Genomic DNA, 9,608 nt, shown 5'->3' with positions numbered 1-9,608 from the left:
AATATAAACTGTTTTGATTTTTTAAAAATATTTTAAGTAATCTCTACACCCAATGTGGGGCTCAAACTCACTGCCCTGAGATCAAGAGTCACATGTTCCATGGACTGAGCCAGCCAGGCACCCCTAAACTGTTTTGATCTTTCTGGAGGGCAATTTGGTGCCAGGTAAAAAAAAAAAAAATGTCTTTAAGATATCCATGCCCTTTGACCACATAATTCTATGTCTTAAAATCTGGTCTGAAGGAAATAGAGATATAATCAAAGTCTTGGGTATGAGGATGCTTATTTATTCATGATGGCTTCATAATAAAGTCAAGTTGGAGGCAACCTAAAATTTCCTCATAGGAAACCAAATTATTAAAAAAAAAAAATCCTCTTGAATTTTAAGCAAAGCAATTCAACTCCCCCCTTTTGCCTTGCCCTCAACTTCCAGCTTATGTCCAAAAGCCCGTATTTTAGACTCAGACAATTGTTTCTTAAAGAGGAATTTTGTCATCGGCCAGTACAATATTTTTTTTTAGCCACTCAGAGCTTGTACCACTCACATAGACTCTTCTGCCCCTTGGTGTAGTTACTCTGATCAGAGCATTTTTCGTTGTAAATAACAGAAACAAACTCAGACTATCTCAAGAAGAAAAAGGAGGAGGAAGGGGAGAAGGGGGAGAGAGGCAGGGGAGGGGGAGGAGAAAGAACGGTAGCAGGGAGGGTTTGCCTAAAATCCTCTGCGTAGGCTGCATTTCCAATAGGTTGTCTCTTTCTCTCATTTAACATAATTCTGAGTTTGAGTCCCTAACTCTGGCCCTTATTGGCTATGTGCCCATAAAGTTACTTAACCTCTCTGTACCTTAGTGGCTTCATCTGTAACAAGGGATTACTGATACCTTATACAGCATTTACTACATGGCGGGCTGTGGTATAATAAATAAGTACCCGGTTGTGGCACAGAGCTCCTAAAAACCATGGAATTTCCTGAGTGATAGGAAGTGTGTTATGTTATTCCTAATGAGCCCATTCTGACCACTTCTGAGTTAATGCTGAGATGGCTCAGGGTGGGGCCCCTAGATAGCTTCAGGATGGAGGCTGGCCACCACCAGTAAGACTAACAGGTATGATTAGAGTAAGGAACTTTCAGCTCCACCTCCCAATTTGCAGAGAGGGAGGAGGGCTAGAGAGTGTTCAGGATCAAAACTCTTGAACAGCAAACTTTGAAGAACTTCTTGGTTGGTGAATGCACCATGTACAGGAAGCATGGTGCACCCCAACTCCACAGGGACAGAGGCACTTGCATTGGGATCCTTCCGGATCCACTCTATGAATCTCTTCATCTGACCGTTCATTTGTATTCTTTATAATGAACCAACAAAGCATTCTCCTAAGTTCTGTGAGTCATTTTAGGAAATTACTGAACTTCAGCGGGCATTGTGGGAACTCCCAAGTTTGTAGTCATCTGGGCAGAAGTGTGGAAAGTCTGGGCACCCCATTCACCGTTGGCATTTGAAGTGGGGGCAGTCTTGTGGGACTGAGCCTTTTAACCTGTGGGATCTGATGTTAACTGCATGTTGATAGTGTAAGAATTGAATTGTTGTACACCCAGGTGCTGTTGGAGAATTGGTTTGTGTCAGAAAAAAACCCCACACAAGCACTGTCTAAACATGAAGTGTTAGCTCAGTTAGTCCTTTTTTTTTTTTTTAATGTTTATTTATTTATTTTGAGAGAGAGTGCCCATGAGCTGGGGAGGGGCAGAGAGCGGGAGGGAGAGAGAGAATCCCAAGCAAGCTCCTCAATGTCAGTGCAGAGCCTGACACAGCGCTCAATCCCGTGAACCATGAGATCATGACCTGAGCCAAAATCAAGAGTTGGATGCTTAATCAACTGAGCCACCCAGGCACCCCACTCAGTCCTTTTAACAACCCTCTGAGATATGTACTATTATCTGGTTGTTTGTGAGTGTGTGTGTCTGTGCTCAGATCCTCTGTTTCTCCTCCTCTTCTATCAAGCTTTTTCGGAACCTTGGCTATGCACTTGGCTCCTTAGTAGCCACTTCAGCACTAACACCACAACCCTTCCCCCAGACTCTCAGACTACAACCTGAAATGTCCCTTTGAGTCCCACCTGCTGTCAAGTTCTGCCCCCTGCTACTACCCTCTTCCTCATTACTCCCCATTCATTGAAGACCTTAACGCCTGGTTCACTGTTTCTCTCCATCCCTATACTCAGTATCATCCTGGTCCCTTCAGCATCTCTTGAATGATCTTTCCAACATTCTGCCTCTCTGCTAATTAATCTTCTTGCCACCAAAGATCTTTCTTTTCCCTCTCACCTGAGTCACCTCCTTCCATCATCTCATCCTAGATCTTGTCACCAGCATCAGCTGTGCCATGTCCAAAATCTCCATTTCGAGTCACTCTTTTCTGGCCACTACCTCATATCTGTTCAGTTGCTTCCCATTCCTACATTTCCCTACCCACTCAGGGACTTCTTCCAATCAGTGATTCACAGTAAATACATTTGCACATACCCTTGTCCTTTGTAATATTAAGATATGTCTTCAAGTTCTTTGACAATTGTTTAGACTTCCTCGTGCTGCCATAATGAAATATCATAGACTGGATGGCTTCTACAACAGAAATGTATTTTCTTGCCATTCTGGAGGCTAGAAGTCTAAGGTCAAAGTTCTAGCCAGTTCAGTTTCTGGTAAAGGCTCTCTTCTTGACTTGCAGATGGTCACCTTCTTGCTATGTCCTCACATAGCTTTTCCTTCTTGTGTGCACATGGAGGAAGCAAGCAAGCAAGCTCTGTGTCTCTTCTTATACGGACACTAATCCTATCAGATCAGGGCCCCACTTTCATGACCCCATATAACCTTAATAACTTCCTTAGAGACTTCATCTCCAAATACAGCTACACGGGGGGTTAGAGAGTCTATGTATGAATTTTGGGGAGACACAAACATTCAGTCCATAACAATACTCCTCTATTCAAAAGGTGGAGTCAAATTCTCCTCCCCTTGAACATGGATTCATCTTGGTGACTTGCTTCTAAGGAATGGAATGTGGCAAAAGTAATGCAAAGTGACCCAAGTCAAAGTCATAAAAGGACAGCTTCTGCTTAGTCCTTCTTTGGATTGCTCGTTCTGCAGGAAGCCATATGTCAGGTTGTGAGGACACTCGAGCAGCCTTTGGAGAGGAACTGAGTCTGATTGCCAACAACCACCCCATGACTCTGCTAGTCATGAGTGTACTATCTTGGTAGCAGATTCTCCAACCCAGTCAAGCTTTCAGATGACTGCAGCCCAGTTAACATCTTGGCTGCAGCCTTATTACAGATGCCAAGCCAGATCTGCTCAGCCAAGCTGCTTCCAGATTCCCAGTTGTGTCTCAAAAAAACTATGAGATAGTAAATGTCTATTGTTTTAAGCTACTAAGTGTTGGGATAATTTGTTTAACAGCAATTGATAACTGCAACCATCTTGACCTTTTTCCCTCCCAACCTAGAAGTAGCAAAACCCCGACATGGGTCAAATCTTTTACCTCTTCCACACCTGCACCCCAGCTGCTGAATGTGGTGAAAGGTATCCCTTTAAACTCATGAACTTTAACCTCAGGAGGACCACATGCTGCCCAGCAATCCTATAATCTGTCCCTGAGGAAGTCATTGTCCTTGGGATAACTGAGTCTTACTCCTCCCTTCTCAGGCCCTCACACAACTCCCCCTGCTTCTCATTTTCAGCCCTTGATATTATCTTTTCCTCACTGAGAAAACAGAAACTGGGGTCGGGGTTGGGGGACAATCATTATTTTCCCACCACCCAAAATACCAACCTTCCTGATTCAGGCTCTCATAATCTGCCTTCCCTCCTCTTATGATGAATGGACAATCCATGTGTCTGAGGCCAGGCCCTTCCCTTGTGCACTAGATCCCTTCCCTTCTTGCTTATTAAAAGGTGTCAATCCGGTAATTCTCTGCTTTCTCATCTGCATTGTTAAATTTTCTCTCTCCTGGATCATTCCCATCAGCAACTAATGGGACATAATTCTCATCTTTAAAAAAAGAAATCCTTGGCTCTACCTTCCCCCTTTAGTTACTTCATCATTTTTCTGCTAACCATTCATAGCGAAACTTAAAAAAAAGTTTTTAAGGCTTGTACTACTGTGTTGGGGCACCTAGCTGGCTTAGTCGGAGGAACATGCAACTCTTGATCTCAGGGTCCTGAGTTCAAGCCCCACATTGGGTGTTGAGATTAGTTAAATAAAAAAGGAAACAAAAACAAAAACACTTGTGCTGTTTTTATCTCCTCCCCTCCTATTCTCCATCACACATCATCCAATCAGGCTTGTTCCCCTTACCATGACAGTGAAACCACATTTATCAAGGTTCCCAATGTGCTGACAAATTCAGCAGTCGGTACTCTGTTCTTATTTGACCCATCAGCAGCAATTTCTGTCATTAGATCACTGTCCTCCTAGAAATACTTTCTTTAGGTGCTTTCAGACACCCTAGTCTACCAATTTCCCTCCTACTTTACCAGCTGTTTCTTGTCAATTTTCTTTTCTTGGTTCCCTTGTCCCCTTTCACTAGCCCTAAGATTGGAATACCCTGGGGCTTAGCTCTTAGATGTCCTCTTCCTTCTTCTCTTCCCTGCCCTTCCCCTCTCCTCTCCTTCCTTCCTTCCTTTGGGATAGCCTGATCTAGTCCCACAGCTTTAAGCACCATCTACACACAGTAAGATCCCCTCCTTATATCTCTCACCCAGAACCTGTCTCCTGAGCCAGGATGATTAAAAGGCAAAGCGTGTCTTCAGCTTCCTCCCTTTAGAGCACATTTCTCCCCACCTCTCTGCACTTCCTCTTTCTTCTGATATCCAGTTTATTCATACTCAAGTGCAACTGATAGGATTACAATGCTAACTAGCGCTCAGCACAGTGCCTTGCACATAATGGAAATATTAATCAAATGTAACTAAATTACTCCTTTCAGGAAACAATATTTACATCTGGCCTAAAGGCAAAGTTACGCCTCTCTACTGATGAAATTTCAGATATGGGTGGGTATGGTTTCTTCCTAATCAGGCCTGGGATGGACAAGGAGGATGTGTGTGGATTTTTGTCGATCGCTGACTCAGTCTTTCTGTAGGAGGTATTCGGTGTTTCTCTCTCTTTTATGATCTTGCTGTGATCAGGAGAAGGTTGAGAGCAGCAAAGCCACACGCTGAATTTTAGTGGTTGCTGCCTGGTTGTGGCAGTCCATCATTAGATCGCAGTAGTGATAAGCTTTGGATTCTTTTTCCACTTAGCTTTTCAGAGAGACATTGTTCTTCAACCACAGACTAAGCCCTTAACTTGGCCCAAAATGGTGGATAATCCAGTCCAAAGATGCAAGTTAGACCTTGACACTTGACTGAATCATTTTTGTAAGTTTCACATGTTAGATCCTCCATGAAAAAAAAAAGTATAATCCTCTCTCCCTTCCCTCTCTACTTTACATTGATAAGATGAGACTCAGTGAGGTGACAATGCCGTGGAGGTCAGGGGCACACTTAGGTAGTGAGCAGGCTTGGATGAAAGAGCTGTTCATAGGGCTCAGGGAAGCAGCAATGGGGAGAAAGCAAGGGAAGGTGGTAATGAGTTCCAGGAACCAGAAACAATAGGGAACCATTGCCACCTCTAGGCTGAGGGGCAGGTGGGGAGTAGTGACAAGACCCCAGGGGTAGCTGCAGCTGGGAGAGGGCCTGGGACAGGAGCCTTGGCCAACCATCAGCTCACCAGGGTAGGATCTGGCAGAATAAATACCCTGACCTCCTTCTCCTTCCCATCTCTTGTCAATGCCTCTCAGACAACCAGAAACCAGAGGACGAGAAAGCCTCTTGGTATGGATCACCAGCTCAGCCTCCTGGATCTCAGAGCAGGGTGGACACAGCTGGAGAGTGGAGAAGGAGAGGCCAGTGGAGATTATTCTGCAGACTTTTTCTGAAAAATAACTCCTGGTGTCGAAGCTATTGTAAGGTAATATTCTCAAGATGGATGGTTTATGACCCCTGTCCCCACTAACAAAAACAACTAAAGCTGATGTTCTACTTCAAGAAGGGGTATGTGATTGTTAATTTTGTGTGTCAACTTGATTAGGCTGAGGGATGACAAGATAGCTGGTAAAACATTTCTGGGAGTGTCTGTGAAGATGTTTCTGGAAGAGCATCAGTAGACTGAGTAAAGAAGATCCACCCTCACTAATGTGGGCTTTCATCATCAAATTCTTTGAGGGCCCAAATAGAACAAAATGATGGAGGACAGGTGGATTCTCTCTCTCTCTCTCTCTCTCTCTCTCTCTCTCTCTCTCTCTCTTTACTTAGTAATCTCCGTACCCAACATGGAGCTCAAACTCACAACCCTAAGATCAAGAGTCACATGTTCTACCAACTGAGCCAACCAGGCACCTCTCTCTCTCTCTCTTTGAGCTAGATTTTATCTATCTTTTCCTGCCCTTGGACACAGGAGTTCTTGGTTCTCAGGCCTTCAGGCTTGACCTGAATTATACCACCAGCTTTCCTCCTTCTCCAGCTTGTAGATGGCAGATCATGGATTTCTTGTCCTTTATAACCATGTGAGCAATTCCTTTAATAAAAATCTTGTATGTATCTGTCTATATCCTATTGATTCTGTTTCTCTGGAGAAACTTAATACACACTATGAGAATAATCTATGCATATATGAGACTGGAAGTCTGTTCCCCAATCACGCTTATGTGACAGGACAAGATTTATTAAAGTGTGAGTATTCTACAAAGAGTTCTGTGTTAATAACTTTGATATCCAGATCTTCTCAGATATAGAATTGGGGTAATGGGTGTGAAGAGAGACTGGAGGAAAAGAGGAAGGACCTGACGCAAGAGACTAACTTGATTGACCTCCATAATAAAGAGCTCGGAAAGAAGGGAGACATTTGGGTGCTGGAGAGACTATAGGAGATTTTGATGTGTAAAAGGCCCTTGAGTAGCTGTCAATGTGACAGAATTAAGGAGGACAAAAGGGGGCTTCAGACCAACTTTGCAAAGTGTTTATATCTTTTCCAAAGACATTAATAAATAATTGGAATTCCTTTTGAAATGGCTTTCAGTTGCTGAACCATATTTCTTTATATGAGTGTCTGAGCAGAGCCAGGGCCCACACAGAGCCCGTAATTTTATTGGAGTTATACTAAAATACCTTCTGGATGGTATCGGCAAGTGAGGACTGGTCAGAAACCACTCCACACACCATGATCTCTATGCTCTGAGCAGTTGCACACAAGCCTGGAATCTTCTGAGGACCCAGCTTCCTCCAAACTGTTGCTCCTTACATATGGAAGGGATGACAATTTGACTCTTTCTGGGGCCAAAGAGGGTAAACAGGTTGTTCATGATCACCCAAAAGCTTAAAGGAGAAAGGAGGCCCATCCCAGGCCTCTGAACCCCTGTGTGGCCTGCATTCTGCTCAGCTGACTGGCTGTAGATTGTGTTTCCTTTCCTTTCTCTAGAAAATGAAAATCCATTCCCCCTTACCTTCTTGAGAAGGTCCATGCTCTTGTCAAGGGGCCAAGTGTGGGACAAGACTGGAGCCTTAGCATTTATAAAATCATTTCTTTTGAGTAATCAATCTCTTTCTGGAAAGCAATTTGAATTGTGTAAGGGTGGGAGGCCAAGCCCAAGGACCTGAGGTCTGAGCAATGAGGCATGCCGTTTATACTATGTTCTGAATTTCCCAGCCGTGCAGTCCTGCATCATCAGAGGCTCTAATCAGGATGGGATGTTTCCCAATGTAGGCTGATAGAATGTGGGAGACACTGACTGAGGGGTTCTGGAAAGAAGCTTCCATTTTCTTTCATGGGTACTATCAAAAAAGCAGCTTGCTCTCTCTCCCAAGTAGGGATGAGGGTGCGTACAGTTTTGGTTGCTGCTGGCAAGACCACATTGCAACCTTGAAGGCTGGAAGTTTTTGGATGAGGTTGATGCCACGGAGGAGGATGGAGAGACCAAAAGCAAGCAAGCAAATGAACAAAAACAGCTCAGAGCAGATGGATCTCACCTGGATGGGCAAAAAGTCCAGCCACCTTGAAATTTTTTATTGTTATGGACCAATAGATTCCTTTTATTGCTTACACCAGTCTGAGCTGTGTTTTTTGTCATCATAGTAAAGACCATCCATCCTCCTGATACCTTATGGCAGCTTAGACCCTGTGCTGCAGGATCAGGAACAAGGAGGCATTGTCTGGGTCTGAGAAGATTCTGTTCAACACAGGTGATGTGTCACTGGGTTTTAACTCTCTTTCGTGGGGAGGGAGGGGAGGTCACTCAAGTTCATCTCACGGCTTGTGGTGAGGGGCGAGAAGTCAGACACTCAGCCAAGGCCCAGCTGAAAGGATGCCTCATGTGCTTGAATGTGACCCTCTAGAAGCTCAGAGGTCTTGGGCTGCCAGAGCCACGTGGGGCAGGGGTTGTTTACGGGGGATTCCTTGGACTCCTAGAGGGTCCATGGAAAGACATCAGGAAGTCCATGAAGCCCTGAAACCGTAGGGGGAATTTTTGTGAGCACATTGTCACCAGGTTTTCAAAAGGAAATAATCACTGCTCTATGTTTAAGTAGTACAAAGCCCTCTTTATAAACCCCCTTGTTTGGGTTTCCCCTTATCATGAAGCAGAGGAGTGACTCCTCTTCCTTCTTTCTCCCTAGAACTGATGAACATCGGAGAGATTATAGACGGTAGATAAACCCATTAGATGGAAAAATCATGTTTCAGTGATCAAGGACTGTGCCAAGCTATTAGGAGAGGTGAGCAGAGCACATGTCCTGGAGTGAGAAAGTCCATCTGGAAGTGAAGGCAGACATAAGCTAAGGTGAAGGACAGTGATGAACACCAGACCTGTCTTCTCTGTAGGGCATCCGGGGACATGGATACCCATGAATGTGTATCAATGCATGCCATGTGCCATGTGTGTATGGGAAAACAACTAATTTTGCAATGTCAGCTGGTTTTCAATGGGCATTTCTGTAACACTGCCTCATATGGGCCATGGGAACTGGGTGTTTCCCCCAGGTTCAGAGAGTGCAGGGCCCAGGGTCCCTCAATAAACGGCGATGCTGTTACTCAAATTCAGGTGTTCTGTTTTCTCTTCTGGTGCTCTATGCTTTCTGTCAGTGGTTTCTAAACCTGACTGATCAATGCGGAAACTTGGGCTCTGCTCCAGCCCTAGAAATGCCGCTTCAGTATGTCCGGGGCAAGGCCTGGGCACCTGCATTTTTGGAAGTATTCCCAGGTGAATACGAACATCACTTAGGTTGGGAACAACTGCTGTATATAAAGAGCACTGTGTGTGTGTGTGTGCGCGCGCACACGCTTCTATATATGCACACGGTGTATCCAATAGGCAGGCCTAACAAACTGTAAAATAGGTAACATTTCTTGGATGCCTCTCATCTACTTTTTTAGGGCTCTTCTATCCTTTAGCCATTTTTCCTGATGCCTCATGGTTCTTTTGCTAACCCCTCATCAGACGGCAGCTTAGTCCCTTTTAGGGGTTGGTGCATTGTCACAGTAGACTCTTAGGGATGGATAATCACCCAAGTTCAAAAGTAGTAAA

The sequence above is a fragment of the Felis catus genome, chromosome E1 (assembly GCF_018350175.1).
Source record: "Felis catus isolate Fca126 chromosome E1, F.catus_Fca126_mat1.0, whole genome shotgun sequence".
Lineage (NCBI taxonomy): Eukaryota > Metazoa > Chordata > Mammalia > Carnivora > Felidae > Felis > Felis catus.
Note: the sequence above shows the minus strand (reverse complement) of the source record.